We start from the raw sequence: 21,159 nt of genomic DNA on the forward strand, positions 1-21,159 counted from the left end.
TCGGCTTGCTGCTGCTGCAATCCACGCGTTTTAGATCTGCATAACTCCACCTCTTTTAGCACAGTACCCTCAACCCCCGGCTGTTCCCACCCGCCTCAACACCGTTGGAAGGGAGGAGAACCAATTAAGGCGGGGGGGGGGGGGGGGGTTGGAACGAGCAGCTGTCTACCCTTAGCAGGAGGGTTGCTGATTAATTACCTCTCCTGCTGCTGCTGCTGCTGGCTGTCCAGCAGCAGACTGAAGGTGGCTGCTGCTGTGCGCAGGTATATAAAGGCTCAGAGCCTATTATGACACGCGCAGCCAGCGTTCCATTGCCACATTCCGTCTACTGCAGGCGGGATACCTGGATGGCTGAATGTCACTGAGAAGCTCACAGAGACCGCCATAAGCAACAGTTTAAAAGAATGCCACAGACTAATCAACCAAACTTTTTGGGTTGGTTTCTCTTTTATAGTCTGCAGGCATTAAATGAAAGAAGTCAGTGTTCCAGCAGAGGGAGACAACGTTTCAGAAAAGGCATTGTAGCAAACCAAAAAAGAAATTTTAAGCGCAGCAGAGTAACCAGCTCACATACCTGTTAGCTCAGGTGAGTTTAAAAGGCTGCTGTTGATAACAAGGGCATTTGCTAAATAGATGGTGTGTGTGCAACAATATACTGAAAGGTCAATTATATTGTGCAGCTTATCTCACCACCTGTAGTTATTTAGGTGAAAGCTCCAAAATGCTTGCCTAATATGTCTGTTTATCCAAAAGGAAGTATAGAGGGAGAGCTAGATAGATAGCATTGCATTACATTACATTACATGGCAATGCAATGCACAGTTGCTGAAGTTGAACCAAAATGAGCTTGTCATCTGGCTTCTGCAACTTTTAACATGAAAAATCCAATGAGGAGAAGAAAAGCAAAGCCAAAGAGTCCATCCCAAAATCCGACAAACAAGCAAAATGAACAAAAAGCATTGAATTCAATTCTTTCTGATTTTAGAAACTGCATTAAAGAAGGGGTGCACCGGTCCTGGAGATACTGCAATACCAGGTCAATGCGTGGAGTGGACAGAGCAAGCTCTTTTTCCATCTCCCTGTTCTAAAAATCCATTTAATATATGGTCCCCAGATAGGGGACGTATCAGATATTAAACTCATAAGAACAGATTTTTTGATTGAAGCTGCATCCAAGGCACTGAAAAATGTGACCGAAGTCACACCAAAACAGCGCACGAGGCGAGGATTCATGTGGACCCTTCCCGGAGGAGAGGGTCCCCAATAAACCATCCCCATCCCTCCGAGCCAGAAGGCCACAGCGAGGGTCAGGGATCTCCGATGCTCTCCCTAGCCGAAGCCGGAGAAGAGCCGTTTTCGTGCTCCCAGCTTCCATCTAGGCTGCCACCCTAGTGGAGCTGGAGCCTGTGTTGGTTTCTCAGCCCAAAGCTGACCGGACCTCCGACCGGGTTTATAAAAATTCCCCTTCCTAGCCCGGAGGCCAGGAATAGGGGGGGTTGCTCAGAAAGTATGATTGGCAAAGGTGCGGCGTGCTACGAAGCCAAGTCTTTCTGGGGTTCCCAGTCCCAGTAAGCTTGGACTCCCACCAGGGCGCCTACTCCTGGGGCATATTGCTCCAAAGCCCTCACACTTACCCAGCCTAGTGACTTCGATCCTGGAGGGCCATGTTTTCCATCAGATGACTCTATGAGCCACCTGGCGTACTAACAAGTGCACCAAACCAGTGTGTAATATGCATCAATTTACTAGGGCAGCCCAAGGACAAACTGCCTTTTCAAAAGATACTACACTTGATCTTAGCCAAACAGATACTACACTTGATCTTAGCCAAAAGGCCGAGAAGCGATAACCAGAATTGGTTTCCGACTACGGTGCCACCCAAGGATTCTGAAAAGTCCATTTGTGGAGATGGCCACCTGGACTCCCGTTAAGAAGACATGCTGTCAACCTCTAGATCCCTCACATGCCTGCACTTTTCGGCTTGCTGCTGCTGCAATCCACGCGTTTTAGATCTGCATAACTCCACCTCTTTTAGCACAGTACCCTCAACCCCCGGCTGTTCCCACCCGCCTCAACACCGTTGGAAGGGAGGAGAACCAATTAAGGCGGGGGGGGGGGTGGAACGAGCAGCTGTCTACCCTTAGCAGGAGGGTTGCTGATTAATTACCTCTCCTGCTGCTGCTGCTGGCTGTCCAGCAGCAGACTGAAGGTGGCTGCTGCTGTGCGCAGGTATATAAAGGCTCAGAGCCTATTATGACACGCGCAGCCAGCGTTCCATTGCCACATTCCGTCTACTGCAGGCGGGATACCTGGATGGCTGAATGTCACTGAGAAGCTCACAGAGACCGCCATAAGCAACAGTTTAAAAGAATGCCACAGACTAATCAACCAAACTTTTTGGGTTGGTTTCTCTTTTATAGTCTGCAGGCATTAAATGAAAGAAGTCAGTGTTCCAGCAGAGGGAGACAACGTTTCAGAAAAGGCATTGTAGCAAACCAAAAAAGAAATTTTAAGCGCAGCAGAGTAACCAGCTCACATACCTGTTAGCTCAGGTGAGTTTAAAAGGCTGCTGTTGATAACAAGGGCATTTGCTAAATAGATGGTGTGTGTGCAACAATATACTGAAAGGTCAATTATATTGTGCAGCTTATCTCACCACCTGTAGTTATTTAGGTGAAAGCTCCAAAATGCTTGCCTAATAGGTCTGTTTATCCAAAAGGAAGTATAGAGGGAGAGCTAGATAGATAGCATTGCATTACATTACATTACATGGCAATGCAATGCACAGTTGCTGAAGTTGAACCAAAATGAGCTTGTCATCTGGCTTCTGCAACTTTTAACATGAAAAATCCAATGAGGAGAAGAAAAGCAAAGCCAAAGAGTCCATCCCAAAATCCGACAAACAAGCAAAATGAACAAAAAGCATGGAATTCAATTCTTTCTGATTTTAGAAACTGCATGAAAGAAGGGGTGCACCGGTCCTGGAGATACTGCAATACCAGGTCAATGCGTGGAGTGGACAGATCAAGCTCTTTTTCCATCTCCCTGTTCTAAAAATCCATTTAATATATGGTCCCCAGATAGGGGACGTATCAGATATTAAACTGATAAGAACAGATACTACACTTGATCTTAGCCAAAAGGCCGAGAAGCGATAACCAGAATTGGTTTCCGACTACGGTGCCACCCAAGGATTCTGAAAAGTCCATTTGTGGAGATGGCCACCTGGACTCCCGTTAAGAAGACATGCTGTCAACCTCTAGATCCCTCACATGCCTGCACTTTTCGGCTTGCTGCTGCTGCAATCCACGCGTTTTAGATCTGCATAACTCCACCTCTTTTAGCACAGTACCCTCAACCCCCGGCTGTTCCCACCCGCCTCAACACCGTTGGAAGGGAGGAGAACCAATTAAGGCGGGGGGGGGGGTGGAACGAGCAGCTGTCTACCCTTAGCAGGAGGGTTGCTGATTAATTACCTCTCCTGCTGCTGCTGCTGCTGGCTGTCCAGCAGCAGACTGAAGGTGGCTGCTGCTGTGCGCAGGTATATAAAGGCTCAGAGCCTATTATGACACGCGCAGCCAGCGTTCCATTGCCACATTCCGTCTACTGCAGGCGGGATACCTGGATGGCTGAATGTCACTGAGAAGCTCACAGAGACCGCCATAAGCACCAGTTTAAAAGAATGCCACAGACTAATCAACCAAACTTTTTGGGTTGGTTTCTCTTTTATAGTCTGCAGGCATTAAATGAAAGAAGTCAGTGTTCCAGCAGAGGGAGACAACGTTTCAGAAAAGGCATTGTAGCAAACCAAAAAAGAAATTTTAAGTGCAGCAGAGTAACCAGCTCACATACCTGTTAGCTCAGGTGAGTTTAAAAGGCTGCTGTTGATAACAAGGGCATTTGCTAAATAGATGGTGTGTGTGCAACAATATACTGAAAGGTCAATTATATTGTGCAGCTTATCTCACCACCTGTAGTTATTTAGGTGAAAGCTCCAAAATGCTTGCCTAATATGTCTGTTTATCCAAAAGGAAGTATAGAGGGAGAGCTAGATAGATAGCATTGCATTACATTACATTACATGGCAATGCAATGCACAGTTGCTGAAGTTGAACCAAAATGAGCTTGTCATCTGGCTTCTGCAACTTTTAACATGAAAAATCCAATGAGGAGAAGAAAAGCAAAGCCAAAGAGTCCATCCCAAAATCCGACAAACAAGCAAAATGAACAAAAAGCATTGAATTCAATTCTTTCTGATTTTAGAAACTGCATTAAAGAAGGGGTGCACCGGTCCTGGAGATACTGCAATACCAGGTCAATGCGTGGAGTGGACAGAGCAAGCTCTTTTTCCATCTCCCTGTTCTAAAAATCCATTTAATATATGGTCCCCAGATAGGGGACGTATCAGATATTAAACTGATAAGAACAGATACTACACTTGATCTTAGCCAAAAGGCCGAGAAGCGATAACCAGAATTGGTTTCCGACTACGGTGCCACCCAAGGATTCTGAAAAGTCCATTTGTGGAGATGGCCACCTGGACTCCCGTTAAGAAGACATGCTGTCAACCTCTAGATCCCTCACATGCCTGCACTTTTCGGCTTGCTGCTGCTGCAATCCACGCGTTTTAGATCTGCATAACTCCACCTCTTTTAGCACAGTACCCTCAACCCCCGGCTGTTCCCACCCGCCTCAACACCGTTGGAAGGGAGGAGAACCAATTAAGGCGGGGGGGGGGTGGAACGAGCAGCTGTCTACCCTTAGCAGGAGGGTTGCTGATTAATTACCTCTCCTGCTGCTGCTGCTGCTGGCTGTCCAGCAGCAGACTGAAGGTGGCTGCTGCTGTGCGCAGGTATATAAAGGCTCAGAGCCTATTATGACACGCGCAGCCAGCGTTCCATTGCCACATTCCGTCTACTGCAGGCGGGATACCTGGATGGCTGAATGTCACTGAGAAGCTCACAGAGACCGCCATAAGCAACAGTTTAAAAGAATGCCACAGACTAATCAACCAAACTTTTTGGGTTGGTTTCTCTTTTATAGTCTGCAGGCATTAAATGAAAGAAGTCAGTGTTCCAGCAGAGGGAGACAACGTTTCAGAAAAGGCATTGTAGCAAACCAAAAAAGAAATTTTAAGCGCAGCAGAGTAACCAGCTCACATACCTGTTAGCTCAGGTGAGTTTAAAAGGCTGCTGTTGATAACAAGGGCATTTGCTAAATAGATGGTGTGTGTGCAACAATATACTGAAAGGTCAATTATATTGTGCAGCTTATCTCACCACCTGTAGTTATTTAGGTGAAAGCTCCAAAATGCTTGCCTAATATGTCTGTTTATCCAAAAGGAAGTATAGAGGGAGAGCTAGATAGATAGCATTGCATTACATTACATTACATGGCAATGCAATGCACAGTTGCTGAAGTTGAACCAAAATGAGCTTGTCATCTGGCTTCTGCAACTTTTAACATGAAAAATCCAATGAGGAGAAGAAAAGCAAAGCCAAAGAGTCCATCCCAAAATCCGACAAACAAGCAAAATGAACAAAAAGCATTGAATTCAATTCTTTCTGATTTTAGAAACTGCATTAAAGAAGGGGTGCACCGGTCCTGGAGATACTGCAATACCAGGTCAATGCGTGGAGTGGACAGAGCAAGCTCTTTTTCCATCTCCCTGTTCTAAAAATCCATTTAATATATGGTCCCCAGATAGGGGACGTATCAGATATTAAACTGATAAGAACATATACTACACTTGATCTTAGCCAAAAGGCTGAGAAGCGATAACCAGAATTGGTTTCCGACTACGGTGCCACCCAAGGATTCTGAAAAGTCCATTTGTGGAGATGGCCACCTGGACTCCCGTTAAGAAGACATGCTGTCAACCTCTAGATCCCTCACATGCCTGCACTTTTCGGCTTGCTGCTGCTGCAATCCACGCGTTTTAGATCTGCATAACTCCACCTCTTTTAGCACAGTACCCTCAACCCCCGGCTGTTCCCACCCGCCTCAACACCGTTGGAAGGGAGGAGAACCAATTAAGGCGGGGGGGGGGGTGGAACGAGCAGCTGTCTACCCTTAGCAGGAGGGTTGCTGATTAATTACCTCTCTGACACGCGCAGCTAGCGTTCCATTGCCACATTCCGTCTACTGCAGGCGGGATACCTGGATGGCTGAATGTCACTGAGAAGCTCACAAAGACCGCCATAAGCAACAGTTTAAAAGAATGCCACAGACTAATCAACCAAACTTTTTGGGTTGGTTTCTCTTTTATAGTCTGCAGGCATTAAATGAAAGAAGTCAGTGTTCCAGCAGAGGGAGACAACGTTTCAGAAAAGGCATTGTAGCAAACCAAAAAAGAAATTTTAAGCGCAGCAGAGTAACCAGCTCACATACCTGTTAGCTCAGGTGAGTTTAAAAGGCTGCTGTTGATAACAAGGGCATTTGCTAAATAGATGGTGTGTGTGCAACAATATACTGAAAGGTCAATTATATTGTGCAGCTTATCTCACCACCTGTAGTTATTTAGGTGAAAGCTCCAAAATGCTTGCCTAATATGTCTGTTTATCCAAAAGGAAGTATAGAGGGAGAGCTAGATAGATAGCATTGCATTACATTACATTACATGGCAATGCAATGCACAGTTGCTGAAGTTGAACCAAAATGAGCTTGTCATCTGGCTTCTGCAACTTTTAACATGAAAAATCCAATGAGGAGAAGAAAAGCAAAGCCAAAGAGTCCATCCCAAAATCCGACAAACAAGCAAAATGAACAAAAAGCATTGAATTCAATTCTTTCTGATTTTAGAAACTGCATTAAAGAAGGGGTGCACCGGTCCTGGAGATACTGCAATACCAGGTCAATGCGTGGAGTGGACAGAGCAAGCTCTTTTTCCATCTCCCTGTTCTAAAAATCCATTTAATATATGGTCCCCAGATAGGGGACGTATCAGATATTAAACTGATAAGAACAGATACTACACTTGATCTTAGCCAAAAGGCCGAGAAGCGATAACCAGAATTGGTTTCCGACTACGGTGCCACCCAAGGATTCTGAAAAGTCCATTTGTGGAGATGGCCACCTGGACTCCCGTTAAGAAGACATGCTGTCAACCTCTAGATCCCTCACATGCCTGCACTTTTCGGCTTGCTGCTGCTGCAATCCACGCGTTTTAGATCTGCATAACTCCACCTCTTTTAGCACAGTACCCTCAACCCCCGGCTGTTCCCACCCGCCTCAACACCGTTGGAAGGGAGGAGAACCAATTAAGGCGGGGGGGGGGGGGGTGGAACGAGCAGCTGTCTACCCTTAGCAGGAGGGTTGCTGATTAATTACCTCTCCTGCTGCTGCTGCTGCTGGCTGTCCAGCAGCAGACTGAAGGTGGCTGCTGCTGTGCGCAGGTATATAAAGGCTCAGAGCCTATTATGACACGCGCAGCCAGCGTTCCATTGCCACATTCCGTCTACTGCAGGCGGGATACCTGGATGGCTGAATGTCACTGAGAAGCTCACAAAGACCGCCATAAGCAACAGTTTAAAAGAATGCCACAGACTAATCAACCAAACTTTTTGGGTTGGTTTCTCTTTTATAGTCTGCAGGCATTAAATGAAAGAAGTCAGTGTTCCAGCAGAGGGAGACAACGTTTCAGAAAAGGCATTGTAGCAAACCAAAAAAGAAATTTTAAGCGCAGCAGAGTAACCAGCTCACATACCTGTTAGCTCAGGTGAGTTTAAAAGGCTGCTGTTGATAACAAGGGCATTTGCTAAATAGATGGTGTCTGTGCAACAATATACTGAAAGGTCAATTATATTGTGCAGCTTATCTCACCACCTGTAGTTATTTAGGTGAAAGCTCCAAAATGCTTGCCTAATATGTCTGTTTATCCAAAAGGAAGTATAGAGGGAGAGCTAGATAGATAGCATTGCATTACATTACATTACATGGCAATGCAATGCACAGTTGCTGAAGTTGAACCAAAATGAGCTTGTCATCTGGCTTCTGCAACTTTTAACATGAAAAATCCAATGAGGAGAAGAAAAGCAAAGCCAAAGAGTCCATCCCAAAATCCGACAAACAAGCAAAATGAACAAAAAGCATTGAATTCAATTCTTTCTGATTTTAGAAACTGCATTAAAGAAGGGGTGCACCGGTCCTGGAGATACTGCAATACCAGGTCAATGCGTGGAGTGGACAGAGCAAGCTCTTTTTCCATCTCCCTGTTCTAAAAATCCATTTAATATATGGTCCCCAGATAGGGGACGTATCAGATATTAAACTGATAAGAACAGATACTACACTTGATCTTAGCCAAAAGGCCGAGAAGCGATAACCAGAATTGGTTTCCGACTACGGTGCCACCCAAGGATTCTGAAAAGTCCATTTGTGGAGATGGCCACCTGGACTCCCGTTAAGAAGACATGCTGTCAACCTCTAGATCCCTCACATGCCTGCACTTTTCGGCTTGCTGCTGCTGCAATCCACGCGTTTTAGATCTGCATAACTCCACCTCTTTTAGCACAGTACCCTCAACCCCCGGCTGTTCCCACCCGCCTCAACACCGTTGGAAGGGAGGAGAACCAATTAAGGCGGGGGGGGGGGGTGGAACGAGCAGCTGTCTACCCTTAGCAGGAGGGTTGCTGATTAATTACCTCTCCTGCTGCTGCTGCTGCTGGCTGTCCAGCAGCAGACTGAAGGTGGCTGCTGCTGTGCGCAGGTATATAAAGGCTCAGAGCCTATTATGACACGCGCAGCCAGCGTTCCATTGCCACATTCCGTCTACTGCAGGCGGGATACCTGGATGGCTGAATGTCACTGAGAAGCTCACAGAGACCGCCATAAGCAACAGTTTAAAAGAATGCCACAGACTAATCAACCAAACTTTTTGGGTTGGTTTCTCTTTTATAGTCTGCAGGCATTAAATGAAAGAAGTCAGTGTTCCAGCAGAGGGAGACAACGTTTCAGAAAAGGCATTGTAGCAAACCAAAAAAGAAATTTTAAGCGCAGCAGAGTAACCAGCTCACATACCTGTTAGCTCAGGTGAGTTTAAAAGGCTGCTGTTGATAACAAGGGCATTTGCTAAATAGATGGTGTGTGTGCAACAATATACTGAAAGGTCAATTATATTGTGCAGCTTATCTCACCACCTGTAGTTATTTAGGTGAAAGCTCCAAAATGCTTGCCTAATATGTCTGTTTATCCAAAAGGAAGTATAGAGGGAGAGCTAGATAGATAGCATTGCATTACATTACATTACATGGCAATGCAATGCACAGTTGCTGAAGTTGAACCAAAATGAGCTTGTCATCTGGCTTCTGCAACTTTTAACATGAAAAATCCAATGAGGAGAAGAAAAGCAAAGCCAAAGAGTCCATCCCAAAATCCGACAAACAAGCAAAATGAACAAAAAGCATTGAATTCAATTCTTTCTGATTTTAGAAACTGCATTAAAGAAGTGGTGCACCGGTCCTGGAGATACTGCAATACCAGGTCAATGCGTGGAGTGGACAGAGCAAGCTCTTTTTCCATCTCCCTGTTCTAAAAATCCATTTAATATATGGTCCCCAGATAGGGGACGTATCAGATATTAAACTGATAAGAACAGATACTACACTTGATCTTAGCCAAAAGGCCGAGAAGCGATAACCAGAATTGGTTTCCGACTACGGTGCCACCCAAGGATTCTGAAAAGTCCATTTGTGGAGATGGCCACCTGGACTCCCGTTAAGAAGACATGCTGTCAACCTCTAGATCCCTCACATGCCTGCACTTTTCGGCTTGCTGCTGCTGCAATCCACGCGTTTTAGATCTGCATAACTCCACCTCTTTTAGCACAGTACCCTCAACCCCCGGCTGTTCCCACCCGCCTCAACACCGTTGGAAGGGAGGAGAACCAATTAAGGCGGGGGAGGGGGGGTGGAACGAGCAGCTGTCTACCCTTAGCAGGAGGGTTGCTGATTAATTACCTCTCCTGCTGCTGCTGCTGGCTGTCCAGCAGCAGACTGAAGGTGGCTGCTGCTGTGCGCAGGTATATAAAGGCTCAGAGCCTATTATGACACGCGCAGCCAGCGTTCCATTGCCACATTCCGTCTACTGCAGGCGGGATACCTGGATGGCTGAATGTCACTGAGAAGTTCACAGAGACCGCCATAAGCAACAGTTTAAAAGAATGCCACAGACTAATCAACCAAACTTTTTGGGTTGGTTTCTCTTTTATAGTCTGCAGGCATTAAATGAAAGAAGTCAGTGTTCCAGCAGAGGGAGACAACGTTTCAGAAAAGGCATTGTAGCAAACCAAAAAAGAAATTTTAAGCGCAGCAGAGTAACCAGCTCACATACCTGTTAGCTCAGGTGAGTTTAAAAGGCTGCTGTTGATAACAAGGGCATTTGCTAAATAGATGGTGTGTGTGCAACAATATACTGAAAGGTCAATTATATTGTGCAGCTTATCTCACCACCTGTAGTTATTTAGGTGAAAGCTCCAAAATGCTTGCCTAATATGTTTGTTTATCCAAAAGGAAGTATAGAGGGAGAGCTAGATAGATAGCATTGCATTACATTACATTACATGGCAATGCAATGCACAGTTGCTGAAGTTGAACCAAAATGAGCTTGTCATCTGGCTTCTGCAACTTTTAACATGAAAAATCCAATGAGGAGAAGAAAAGCAAAGCCAAAGAGTCCATCCCAAAATCCGACAAACAAGCAAAATGAACAAAAAGCATTGAATTCAATTCTTTCTGATTTTAGAAACTGCATTAAAGAAGGGGTGCACCGGTCCTGGAGATACTGCAATACCAGGTCAATGCGTGGAGTGGACAGAGCAAGCTCTTTTTCCATCTCCCTGTTCTAAAAATCCATTTAATATATGGTCCCCAGATAGGGGACGTATCAGATATTAAACTGATAAGAACAGATACTACACTTGATCTTAGCCAAAAGGCCGAGAAGCGATAACCAGAATTGGTTTCCGACTACGGTGCCACCCAAGGATTCTGAAAAGTCCATTTGTGGAGATGGCCACCTGGACTCCCGTTAAGAAGACATGCTGTCAACCTCTAGATCCCTCACATGCCTGCACTTTTCGGCTTGCTGCTGCTGCAATCCACGCGTTTTAGATCTGCATAACTCCACCTCTTTTAGCACAGTACCCTCAACCCCCGGCTGTTCCCACCCGCCTCAACACCGTTGGAAGGGAGGAGAACCAATTAAGGCGGGGGGGGGGTGGAACGAGCAGCTGTCTACCCTTAGCAGGAGGGTTGCTGATTAATTACCTCTCCTGCTGCTGCTGCTGCTGGCTGTCCAGCAGCAGACTGAAGGTGGCTGCTGCTGTGCGCAGGTATATAAAGGCTCAGAGCCTATTATGACACGCGCAGCCAGCGTTCCATTGCCACATTCCGTCTACTGCAGGCGGGATACCTGGATGGCTGAATGTCACTGAGAAGCTCACAGAGACCGCCATAAGCAACAGTTTAAAAGAATGCCACAGACTAATCAACCAAACTTTTTGGGTTGGTTTCTCTTTTATAGTCTGCAGGCATTAAATGAAAGAAGTCAGTGTTCCAGCAGAGGGAGACAACGTTTCAGAAAAGGCATTGTAGCAAACCAAAAAAGAAATTTTAAGCGCAGCAGAGTAACCAGCTCACATACCTGTTAGCTCAGGTGAGTTTAAAAGGCTGCTGTTGATAACAAGGGCATTTGCTAAATAGATGGTGTGTGTGCAACAATATACTGAAAGGTCAATTATATTGTGCAGCTTATCTCACCACCTGTAGTTATTTAGGTGAAAGCTCCAAAATGCTTGCCTAATATGTCTGTTTATCCAAAAGGAAGTATAGAGGGAGAGCTAGATAGATAGCATTGCATTACATTACATTACATGGCAATGCAATGCACAGTTGCTGAAGTTGAACCAAAATGAGCTTGTCATCTGGCTTCTGCAACTTTTAACATGAAAAATCCAATGAGGAGAAGAAAAGCAAAGCCAAAGAGTCCATCCCAAAATCCGACAAACAAGCAAAATGAACAAAAAGCATTGAATTCAATTCTTTCTGATTTTAGAAACTGCATTAAAGAAGGGGTGCACCGGTCCTGGAGATACTGCAATACCAGGTCAATGCGTGGAGTGGACAGAGCAAGCTCTTTTTCCATCTCCCTGTTCTAAAAATCCATTTAATATATGGTCCCCAGATAGGGGACGTATCAGATATTAAACTGATAAGAACAGATACTACACTTGATCTTAGCCAAAAGGCCGAGAAGCGATAACCAGAATTGGTTTCCGACTACGGTGCCACCCAAGGATTCTGAAAAGTCCATTTGTGGAGATGGCCACCTGGACTCCCGTTAAGAAGACATGCTGTCAACCTCTAGATCCCTCACATGCCTGCACTTTTCGGCTTGCTGCTGCTGCAATCCACGCGTTTTAGATCTGCATAACTCCACCTCTTTTAGCACAGTACCCTCAACCCCCGGCTGTTCCCACCCGCCTCAACACCGTTGGAAGGGAGGATAACCAATTAAGGCGGGGGGGGGTGGAACGAGCAGCTGTCTACCCTTAGCAGGAGGGTTGCTGATTAATTACCTCTCCTGCTGCTGCTGCTGGCTGTCCAGCAGCAGACTGAAGGTGGCTGCTGCTGTGCGCAGGTATATAAAGGCTCAGAGCCTATTATGACACGCGCAGCCAGCGTTCCATTGCCACATTCCGTCTACTGCAGGCGGGATACCTGGATGGCTGAATGTCACTGAGAAGCTCACAGAGACCGCCATAAGCAACAGTTTAAAAGAATGCCACAGACTAATCAACCAAACTTTTTGGGTTGGTTTCTCTTTTATAGTCTGCAGGCATTAAATGAAAGAAGTCAGTGTTCCAGCAGAGGGAGACAACGTTTCAGAAAAGGCATTGTAGCAAACCAAAAAAGAAATTTTAAGCGCAGCAGAGTAACCAGCTCACATACCTGTTAGCTCAGGTGAGTTTAAAAGGCTGCTGTTGATAACAAGGGCATTTGCTAAATAGATGGTGTGTGTGCAACAATATACTGAAAGGTCAATTATATTGTGCAGCTTATCTCACCACCTGTAGTTATTTAGGTGAAAGCTCCAAAATCCTTGCCTAATATGTCTGTTTATCCAAAAGGAAGTATAGAGGGAGAGCTAGATAGATAGCATTGCATTACATTACATTACATGGCAATGCAATGCACAGTTGCTGAAGTTGAACCAAAATGAGCTTGTCATCTGGCTTCTGCAACTTTTAACATGAAAAATCCAATGAGGAGAAGAAAAGCAAAGCCAAAGAGTCCATCCCAAAATCCGACAAACAAGCAAAATGAACAAAAAGCATTGAATTCAATTCTTTCTGATTTTAGAAACTGCATTAAAGAAGGGGTGCACCGGTCCTGGAGATACTGCAATACCAGGTCAATGCGTGGAGTGGACAGAGCAAGCTCTTTTTCCATCTCCCTGTTCTAAAAATCCATTTAATATATGGTCCCCAGATAGGGGACGTATCAGATATTAAACTGATAAGAACAGATACTACACTTGATCTTAGCCAAAAGGCCGAGAAGCGATAACCAGAATTGGTTTCCGACTACGGTGCCACCCAAGGATTCTGAAAAGTCCATTTGTGGAGATGGCCACCTGGACTCCCGTTAAGAAGACATGCTGTCAACCTCTAGATCCCTCACATGCCTGCACTTTTCGGCTTGCTGCTGCTGCAATCCACGCGTTTTAGATCTGCATAACTCCACCTCTTTTAGCACAGTACCCTCAACCCCCGGCTGTTCCCACCCGCCTCAACACCGTTGGAAGGGAGGAGAACCAATTATGGCGGGGGGGGGGGTGGAACGAGCAGCTGTCTACCCTTAGCCGGAGGGTTGCTGATTAATTACCTCTCCTGCTGCTGCTGCTGCTGGCTGTCCAGCAGCAGACTGAAGGTGGCTGCTGCTGTGCGCAGGTATATAAAGGCTCAGAGCCTATTATGACACGCGCAGCCAGCGTTCCATTGCCACATTCCGTCTACTGCAGGCGGGATACCTGGATGGCTGAATGTCACTGAGAAGCTCACAGAGACCGCCATAAGCAACAGTTTAAAAGAATGCCACAGACTAATCAACCAAACTTTTTGGGTTGGTTTCTCTTTTATAGTCTGCAGGCATTAAATGAAAGAAGTCAGTGTTCCAGCAGAGGGAGACAACGTTTCAGAAAAGGCATTGTAGCAAACCAAAAAAGAAATTTTAAGCGCAGCAGAGTAACCAGCTCACATACCTGTTAGCTCAGGTGAGTTTAAAAGGCTGCTGTTGATAACAAGGGCATTTGCTAAATAGATGGTGTGTGTGCAACAATATACTGAAAGGTCAATTATATTGTGCAGCTTATCTCACCACCTGTAGTTATTTAGGTGAAAGCTCCAAAATCCTTGCCTAATATGTCTGTTTATCCAAAAGGAAGTATAGAGGGAGAGCTAGATAGATAGCATTGCATTACATTACATTACATGGCAATGCAATGCACAGTTGCTGAAGTTGAACCAAAATGAGCTTGTCATCTGGCTTCTGCAACTTTTAACATGAAAAATCCAATGAGGAGAAGAAAAGCAAAGCCAAAGAGTCCATCCCAAAATCCGACAAACAAGCAAAATGAACAAAAAGCATTGAATTCAATTCTTTCTGATTTTAGAAACTGCATTAAAGAAGGGGTGCACCGGTCCTGGAGATACTGCAATACCAGGTCAATGCGTGGAGTGGACAGAGCAAGCTCTTTTTCCATCTCCCTGTTCTAAAAATCCATTTAATATATGGTCCCCAGATAGGGGACGTATCAGATATTAAACTGATAAGAACAGATACTACACTTGATCTTAGCCAAAAGGCCGAGAAGCGATAACCAGAATTGGTTTCCGACTACGGTGCCACCCAAGGATTCTGAAAAGTCCATTTGTGGAGATGGCCACCTGGACTCCCGTTAAGAAGACATGCTGTCAACCTCTAGATCCCTCACATGCCTGCACTTTTCGGCTTGCTGCTGCTGCAATCCACGCGTTTTAGATCTGCATAACTCCACCTCTTTTAGCACAGTACCCTCAACCCCCGGCTGTTCCCACCCGCCTCAACACCGTTGGAAGGGAGGAGAACCAATTAAGGCGGGGGGGGAAGTGGAACGAGCAGCTGTCTACCCTTAGCAGGAGGGTTGCTGATTAATTACCTCTCCTGCTGCTGCTGCTGCTGGCTGTCCAGCAGCAGACTGAAGGTGGCTGCTGCTGTGCGCAGGTATATAAAGGCTCAGAGCCTATTATGACACGCGCAGCCAGCGTTCCATTGCCACATTCCGTCTACTGCAGGCGGGATACCTGGATGGCTGAATGTCACTGAGAAGCTCACAGAGACCGCCATAAGCAACAGTTTAAAAGAATGCCACAGACTAATCAACCAAACTTTTTGGGTTGGTTTCTCTTTTATAGTCTGCAGGCATTAAATGAAAGAAGTCAGTGTTCCAGCAGAGGGAGACAACGTTTCAGAAAAGGCATTGTAGCAAACCAAAAAAGAAATTTTAAGCGCAGCAGAGTAACCAGCTCACATACCTGTTAGCTCAGGTGAGTTTAAAAGGCTGCTGTTGATAACAAGGGCATTTGCTAAATAGATGGTGTGTGTGCAACAATATACTGAAAGGTCAATTTTATTGTGCAGCTTATCTCACCACCTGTAGTTATTTAGGTGAAAGCTCCAAAATGCTTGCCTAATATGTCTGTTTATCCAAAAGGAAGTATAGAGGGAGAGCTAGATAGATAGCATTGCATTACATTACATTACATGGCAATGCAATGCACAGTTGCTGAAGTTGAACCAAAATGAGCTTGTCATCTGGCTTCTGCAACTTTTAACATGAAAAATCCAATGAGGAGAAGAAAAGCAAAGCCAAAGAGTCCATCCCAAAATCCGACAAACAAGCAAAATGAACAAAAAGCATTGAATTCAATTCTTTCTGATTTTAGAAACTGCATTAAAGAAGGGGTGCACCGGTCCTGGAGATACTGCAATACCAGGTCAATGCGTGGAGTGGACAGAGCAAGCTCTTTTTCCATCTCCCTGTTCTAAAAATCCATTTAATATATGGTCCCCAGATAGGGGACGTATCAGATATTAAACTGATAAGAACAGATACTACACTTGATCTTAGCCAAAAGGCCGAGAAGCGATAACCAGAATTGGTTTCCGACTACGGTGCCACCCAAGGATTCTGAAAAGTCCATTTGTGGAGATGGCCACCTGGACTCCCGTTAAGAAGACATGCTGTCAACCTCTAGATCCCTCACATGCCTGCACTTTTCGGCTTGCTGCTGCTGCAATCCACGCGTTTTAGATCTGCATAACTCCACCTCTTTTAGCACAGTACCCTCAACCCCCGGCTGTTCCCACCCGCCTCAACACCGTTGGAAGGGAGGAGAACCAATTAAGGCAGGGGGGGGGGGTGGAACGAGCAGCTGTCTACCCTTAGCAGGAGGGTTGCTGATTAATTACCTCTCCTGCTGCTGCTGCTGCTGGCTGTCCAGCAGCAGACTGAAGGTGGCTGCTGCTGTGCGCAGGTATATAAAGGCTCAGAGCCTATTATGACACGCGCAGCCAGCGTTCCATTGCCACATTCCGTCTACTGCAGGCGGGATACCTGGATGGCTGAATGTCACTGAGAAGCTCACAGAGACCGCCATAAGCAACAGTTTAAAAGAATGCCACAGACTAATCAACCAAACTTTTTGGGTTGGTTTCTCTTTTATAGTCTGCAGGCATTAAATGAAAGAAGTCAGTGTTCCAGCAGAGGGAGACAACGTTTCAGAAAAGGCATTGTAGCAAACCAAAAAAGAAATTTTAAGCGCAGCAGAGTAACCAGCTCACATACCTGTTAGCTCAGGTGAGTTTAAAAGGCTGCTGTTGATAACAAGGGCATTTGCTAAATAGATGGTGTGTGTGCAACAATATACTGAAAGGTCAATTATATTGTGCAGCTTATCTCACCACCTGTAGTTATTTAGGTGAAAGCTCCAAAATGCTTGCCTAATATGTCTGTTTATCCAAAAGGAAGTATAGAGGGAGAGCTAGATAGATAGCATTGCATTACATTACATTACATGGCAATGCAATGCACAGTTGCTGAAGTTGAACCAAAATGAGCTTGTCATCTGGCTTCTGCAACTTTTAACATGAAAAATCCAATGAGGAGAAGAAAAGCAAAGCCAAAGAGTCCATCCCAAAATCCGACAAACAAGCAAAATGAACAAAAAGCATTGAATTCAATTCTTTCTGATTTTAGAAACTGCATTAAAGAAGGGGTGCACCGGTCCTGGAGATACTGCAATACCAGGTCAATGCGTGGAGTGGACAGAGCAAGCTCTTTTTCCATCTCCCTGTTCTAAAAATCCATTTAATATATGGTCCCCAGATAGGGGACGTATCAGATATTAAACTGATAAGAACAGATTTTTTTTTTTTTTTTTTTTTTTTTATCGAAAGCCCGAATTCGTGTACAAAACCCGAGTGCGCTTAAAAAAGTGACAAGTGCCACAAAAAAAGTGCACTAGGATGCTGGTCTTCTTGAAACCCTCTCCAAAAGGAGAAGGGTCCCCCAAACCATTCCCCGTCCCTCCGAGCCAAAAGGCCACAGCGAGGAACAGGGACAAAAAGCCACCTCCAGCCGAAGCCAGAGGCGACCCAATCTTACCCCCAGCACCTGCCCGAGTTCTCACCCGAGCAAGGCACTGGGAGCCAAAGACTGTGCTCCCCTCCCGGGAGAGGGGAGCCAACAACGCTCTCCTCCCGAAAGAGGAGAGCCAGGGGGGTTCAGGGGGGAGCGGAACCTGATGGCCACACACTCCCCCCCTAGACCTGTCAAGAGAGGAACCCGTAAGGGAACCGCATCCCGACAAAATCCTAGTAGGACGTGACACACGTGAATAAGTGGACACACAGTGACAAAGAAATTAAATAAATAGTGAAGGTTTCACAGTATAATACTGCCCGGACCTTCGACCGGGAATTGAAAATTCCCCATCCTAAGGCCAGAAGGCCCGGAATAAGGGTGTGTGCGAAGAAAGAAAATTTAAAGTGCTTGTGCAAATGTGCCATAAACTCAAGTGGGGTTCCCAATCCCAGTGAGTTAAGGCACCCCAGGGTCACCACTCCTGGGGCACTTCACACTTCGGGCTTTCGATCTTCCCCGGCCCAATGGCGTCGATCCTGGGGGGCCATGCTTTCCACCAGATGACTATATTAGCCACCTGGCGTACTAACAAGCGCCTAAACCCCAGTGTGCATAATGTATCAATCTACTAGGGCGGCCAACATCCAAAACCGCCTTTTCGAAAGATACTACACTTGATCTTAGCCAAAAGGCCGAGAAGCGATAACCAGAATTGGTTTCCGACTACGGTGCCACCCAAGGATTCTGAAAAGTCCATTTGTGGAGATGGCCACCTGGACTCCCGTTAAGAAGACATGCTGTCAACCTCTAGATCCCTCACATGCCTGCACTTTTCGGCTTGCTGCTGCTGCAATCCACGCGTTTTAGATCTGCATAACTCCACCTCTTTTAGCACAGTACCCTCAACCCCCGGCTGTTCCCACCCGCCTCAACACCGTTGGAAGGGAGGAGAACCAATTAAGGCGGGGGGGGGGGTGGAACGAGCAGCTGTCTACCCTTAGCAGGAGGGTTGCTGATTAATTACCTCTCCTGCTGCTGCTGCTGCTGGCTGTCCAGCAGCAGACTGAAGGTGGCTGCTGCTGTGCGCAGGTATATAAAGGCTCAGAGCCTATTATGACACGCGCAGCCAGCGTTCCATTGCCACATTCCGTCTACTGCAGGCGGGATACCTGGATGGCTGAATGTCACTGAGAAGCTCACAGAGACCGCCATAAGCAACAGTTTAAAAGAATGCCACAGACTAATCAACCAAACTTTTTGGGTTGGTTTCTCTTTTATAGTCTGCAGGCATTAAATGAAAGAAGTCAGTGTTCCAGCAGAGGGAGACAACGTTTCAGAAAAGGCATTGTAGCAAACCAAAAAAGAAATTTTAAGCGCAGCAGAGTAACCAGCTCACATACCTGTTAGCTCAGGTGAGTTTAAAAGGCTGCTGTTGATAACAAGGGCATTTGCTAAATAGATGGTGTGTGTGCAACAATATACTGAAAGGTCAATTATATTGTGCAGCTTATCTCACCACCTGTAGTTATTTAGGTGAAAGCTCCAAAATGCTTGCCTAATATGTCTGTTTATCCAAAAGGAAGTATAGAGGGAGAGCTAGATAGATAGCATTGCATTACATTACATTACATGGCAATGCAATGCACAGTTGCTGAAGTTGAACCAAAATGAGCTTGTCATCTGGCTTCTGCAACTTTTAACATGAAAAATCCAATGAGGAGAAGAAAAGCAAAGCCAAAGAGTCCATCCCAAAATCCGACAAACAAGCAAAATGAACAAAAAGCATTGAATTCAATTCTTTCTGATTTTAGAAACTGCATTAAAGAAGGGGTGCACCGGTCCTGGAGATACTGCAATACCAGGTCAATGCGTGGAGTGGACAGAGCAAGCTCTTTTTCCATCTCCCTGTTCTAAAAATCCATTTAATATATGGTCCCCAGATAGGGGACGTATCAGATATTAAACTGATAAGAACAGATTTTATTTTTTTATCGAAAGCCCGAATTCGTGTACAAAACCCGAGTGCGCTTAAAAAAGTGACAAGTGCCACAAAAAAAGTGCACTAGGATGCTGGTCTTCTTGAAACCCTCTGCAAAAGGAGAAGGGTCCCCCAAACCATTTCCCGTCCCTCCGAGCCAAAAGGCCACAGCGAGGAACAGGGACAAAAAGCCACCTCCAGCCGAAGCCAGAGGCGACCCAATCTTACCCCCAGCACCTGCCCGAGTTCTCACCCGAGCAAGGCACTGGGAGCCAAAGACTGTGCTCCCCTCCCGGAAGAGGGGAGCCAACAACGCTCTCCTCCCGAAAGAGGAGAGCCAGAGGGGTTCAGGGGGGAGCGGAACCTGATGGCCACACACTCCCCCCCTAGACCTGCCAAGAGAGGAACCCGTAAGGGAACCGCATCCCGACAAAATCCTAGTAGGACGTGACACACGTGAATAAGTGGACACACAGTGACAAAGAAATTAAATAAATAGTGAAGGTTTCACAGTATAATACTGCCCGGACCTTCGACCGGGAATTGAAAAATTCCCCATCCTAAGGCCAGAAGGCCCGGAATAAGGGTGTGTGCGAAGAAAGAAAATTTGAAGTGCTTGTGCAAATGTGCCATAAACTCAAGTGGGGTTCCCAATCCCAGTGAGTTAAGGCACCCCAGGGTCACCACTCCTGGGGCACTTCACACTTCGGGCTTTCGATCTTCCCCGGCCCAATGGCGTCGATCCTGGGGGGCCATGCTTTCCACCAGATGACTATATTAGCCACCTGGCGTACTAACAAGCGCCTAAACCCCAGTGTGCATAATGTATCAATCTACTAGGGCGGCCAACATCCAAAACCGCCTTTTCGAAAGATACTACACTTGATCTTAGCCAAAAGGCCGAGAAGCGATAACCAGAATTGGTTTCCGACTACGGTGCCACCCAAGGATTCTGAAAAGTCCATTTGTGGAGATGGCCACCTGGACTCCCGTTAAGAAGACATGCTGTCAACCTCTAGATCCCTCACATGCCTGCACTTTTCGGCTTGCTGCTGCTGCAATCCACGCGTTTTAGATCTGCATAACTCCACCTCTTTTAGCACAGTACCCTCAACCCCCGGCTGTTCCCACCCGCCTCAACACCGTTGGAAGGGAGGAGAACCAATTAAGGCGGGGGGGGGGTGGAACGAGCAGCTGTCTACCCTTAGCAGGAGGGTTGCTGATTAATTACCTCTCCTGCTGCTGCTGCTGCTGGCTGTCCAGCAGCAGACTGAAGGTGGCTGCTGCTGTGCGCAGGTATATAAAGGCTCAGAGCCTATTATGACACGCGCAGCCAGCGTTCCATTGCCACATTCCGTCTACTGCAGGCGGGATACCTGGATGGCTGAATGTCACTGAGAAGCTCACAGAGACCGCCATAAGCAACAGTTTAAAAGAATGCCACAGACTAATCAACCAAACTTTTTGGGTTGGTTTCTCTTTTATAGTCTGCAGGCATT

The 21,159-nt window shown here is 46.1% G+C and overlaps 14 non-coding genes and 3 pseudogenes across 14 annotated transcripts; all 17 read right to left on the bottom strand.

Moving 5' to 3' along the window:
- Positions 1 to 999: 999 nt before the first annotated feature.
- Positions 1,000 to 1,181, bottom strand: LOC141185768 (U2 spliceosomal RNA). Its single transcript, XR_012260386.1, has one exon. It is a non-coding gene; the product is annotated as a U2 spliceosomal RNA (small nuclear RNA).
- Positions 1,182 to 1,705: 524 nt separating this feature from the next.
- LOC141186025 (U2 spliceosomal RNA) lies at positions 1,706 to 1,847 on the bottom strand (annotated as a pseudogene).
- A 1,118-nt stretch (positions 1,848 to 2,965) lies between these two features.
- LOC141185412 (U2 spliceosomal RNA) lies at positions 2,966 to 3,156 on the bottom strand. Its single transcript, XR_012260077.1, has one exon. It is a non-coding gene; the product is annotated as a U2 spliceosomal RNA (small nuclear RNA).
- A 1,121-nt stretch (positions 3,157 to 4,277) lies between these two features.
- On the bottom strand, positions 4,278 to 4,468 carry LOC141187629 (U2 spliceosomal RNA). The gene has a single exon (XR_012261796.1). It is a non-coding gene; the product is annotated as a U2 spliceosomal RNA (small nuclear RNA).
- A 1,120-nt stretch (positions 4,469 to 5,588) lies between these two features.
- LOC141185235 (U2 spliceosomal RNA) lies at positions 5,589 to 5,779 on the bottom strand. Its single transcript, XR_012259916.1, has one exon. It is a non-coding gene; the product is annotated as a U2 spliceosomal RNA (small nuclear RNA).
- A 1,036-nt stretch (positions 5,780 to 6,815) lies between these two features.
- LOC141187630 (U2 spliceosomal RNA) lies at positions 6,816 to 7,006 on the bottom strand. Its single transcript, XR_012261797.1, has one exon. It is a non-coding gene; the product is annotated as a U2 spliceosomal RNA (small nuclear RNA).
- A 1,124-nt stretch (positions 7,007 to 8,130) lies between these two features.
- Positions 8,131 to 8,321, bottom strand: LOC141187631 (U2 spliceosomal RNA). The gene has a single exon (XR_012261798.1). It is a non-coding gene; the product is annotated as a U2 spliceosomal RNA (small nuclear RNA).
- A 1,122-nt stretch (positions 8,322 to 9,443) lies between these two features.
- LOC141191400 (U2 spliceosomal RNA) lies at positions 9,444 to 9,634 on the bottom strand. Its single transcript, XR_012265396.1, has one exon. It is a non-coding gene; the product is annotated as a U2 spliceosomal RNA (small nuclear RNA).
- A 1,120-nt stretch (positions 9,635 to 10,754) lies between these two features.
- Positions 10,755 to 10,945, bottom strand: LOC141187632 (U2 spliceosomal RNA). The gene has a single exon (XR_012261799.1). It is a non-coding gene; the product is annotated as a U2 spliceosomal RNA (small nuclear RNA).
- Positions 10,946 to 12,065: 1,120 nt separating this feature from the next.
- On the bottom strand, positions 12,066 to 12,256 carry LOC141187633 (U2 spliceosomal RNA). The gene has a single exon (XR_012261800.1). It is a non-coding gene; the product is annotated as a U2 spliceosomal RNA (small nuclear RNA).
- Positions 12,257 to 13,372: 1,116 nt separating this feature from the next.
- Positions 13,373 to 13,563, bottom strand: LOC141187635 (U2 spliceosomal RNA). Its single transcript, XR_012261802.1, has one exon. It is a non-coding gene; the product is annotated as a U2 spliceosomal RNA (small nuclear RNA).
- A 1,121-nt stretch (positions 13,564 to 14,684) lies between these two features.
- Positions 14,685 to 14,875, bottom strand: LOC141187636 (U2 spliceosomal RNA). Its single transcript, XR_012261803.1, has one exon. It is a non-coding gene; the product is annotated as a U2 spliceosomal RNA (small nuclear RNA).
- Positions 14,876 to 15,996: 1,121 nt separating this feature from the next.
- Positions 15,997 to 16,187, bottom strand: LOC141187637 (U2 spliceosomal RNA). The gene has a single exon (XR_012261804.1). It is a non-coding gene; the product is annotated as a U2 spliceosomal RNA (small nuclear RNA).
- Positions 16,188 to 17,309: 1,122 nt separating this feature from the next.
- LOC141185987 (U2 spliceosomal RNA) lies at positions 17,310 to 17,501 on the bottom strand. The gene has a single exon (XR_012260557.1). It is a non-coding gene; the product is annotated as a U2 spliceosomal RNA (small nuclear RNA).
- A 793-nt stretch (positions 17,502 to 18,294) lies between these two features.
- On the bottom strand, positions 18,295 to 18,386 carry LOC141186210 (U2 spliceosomal RNA; annotated as a pseudogene).
- Positions 18,387 to 19,507: 1,121 nt separating this feature from the next.
- On the bottom strand, positions 19,508 to 19,691 carry LOC141185726 (U2 spliceosomal RNA). Its single transcript, XR_012260358.1, has one exon. It is a non-coding gene; the product is annotated as a U2 spliceosomal RNA (small nuclear RNA).
- A 789-nt stretch (positions 19,692 to 20,480) lies between these two features.
- Positions 20,481 to 20,572, bottom strand: LOC141186211 (U2 spliceosomal RNA; annotated as a pseudogene).
- Between the last annotated feature and the right edge of the window lie 587 nt (positions 20,573 to 21,159).

The sequence above is a fragment of the Phyllobates terribilis genome, unplaced genomic scaffold, assembly GCF_046119375.1.
Source record: "Phyllobates terribilis strain yellow unplaced genomic scaffold, ASM4611937v1 Scaffold_40__1_contigs__length_11209783, whole genome shotgun sequence".
NCBI lineage: Eukaryota > Metazoa > Chordata > Amphibia > Anura > Dendrobatidae > Phyllobates > Phyllobates terribilis.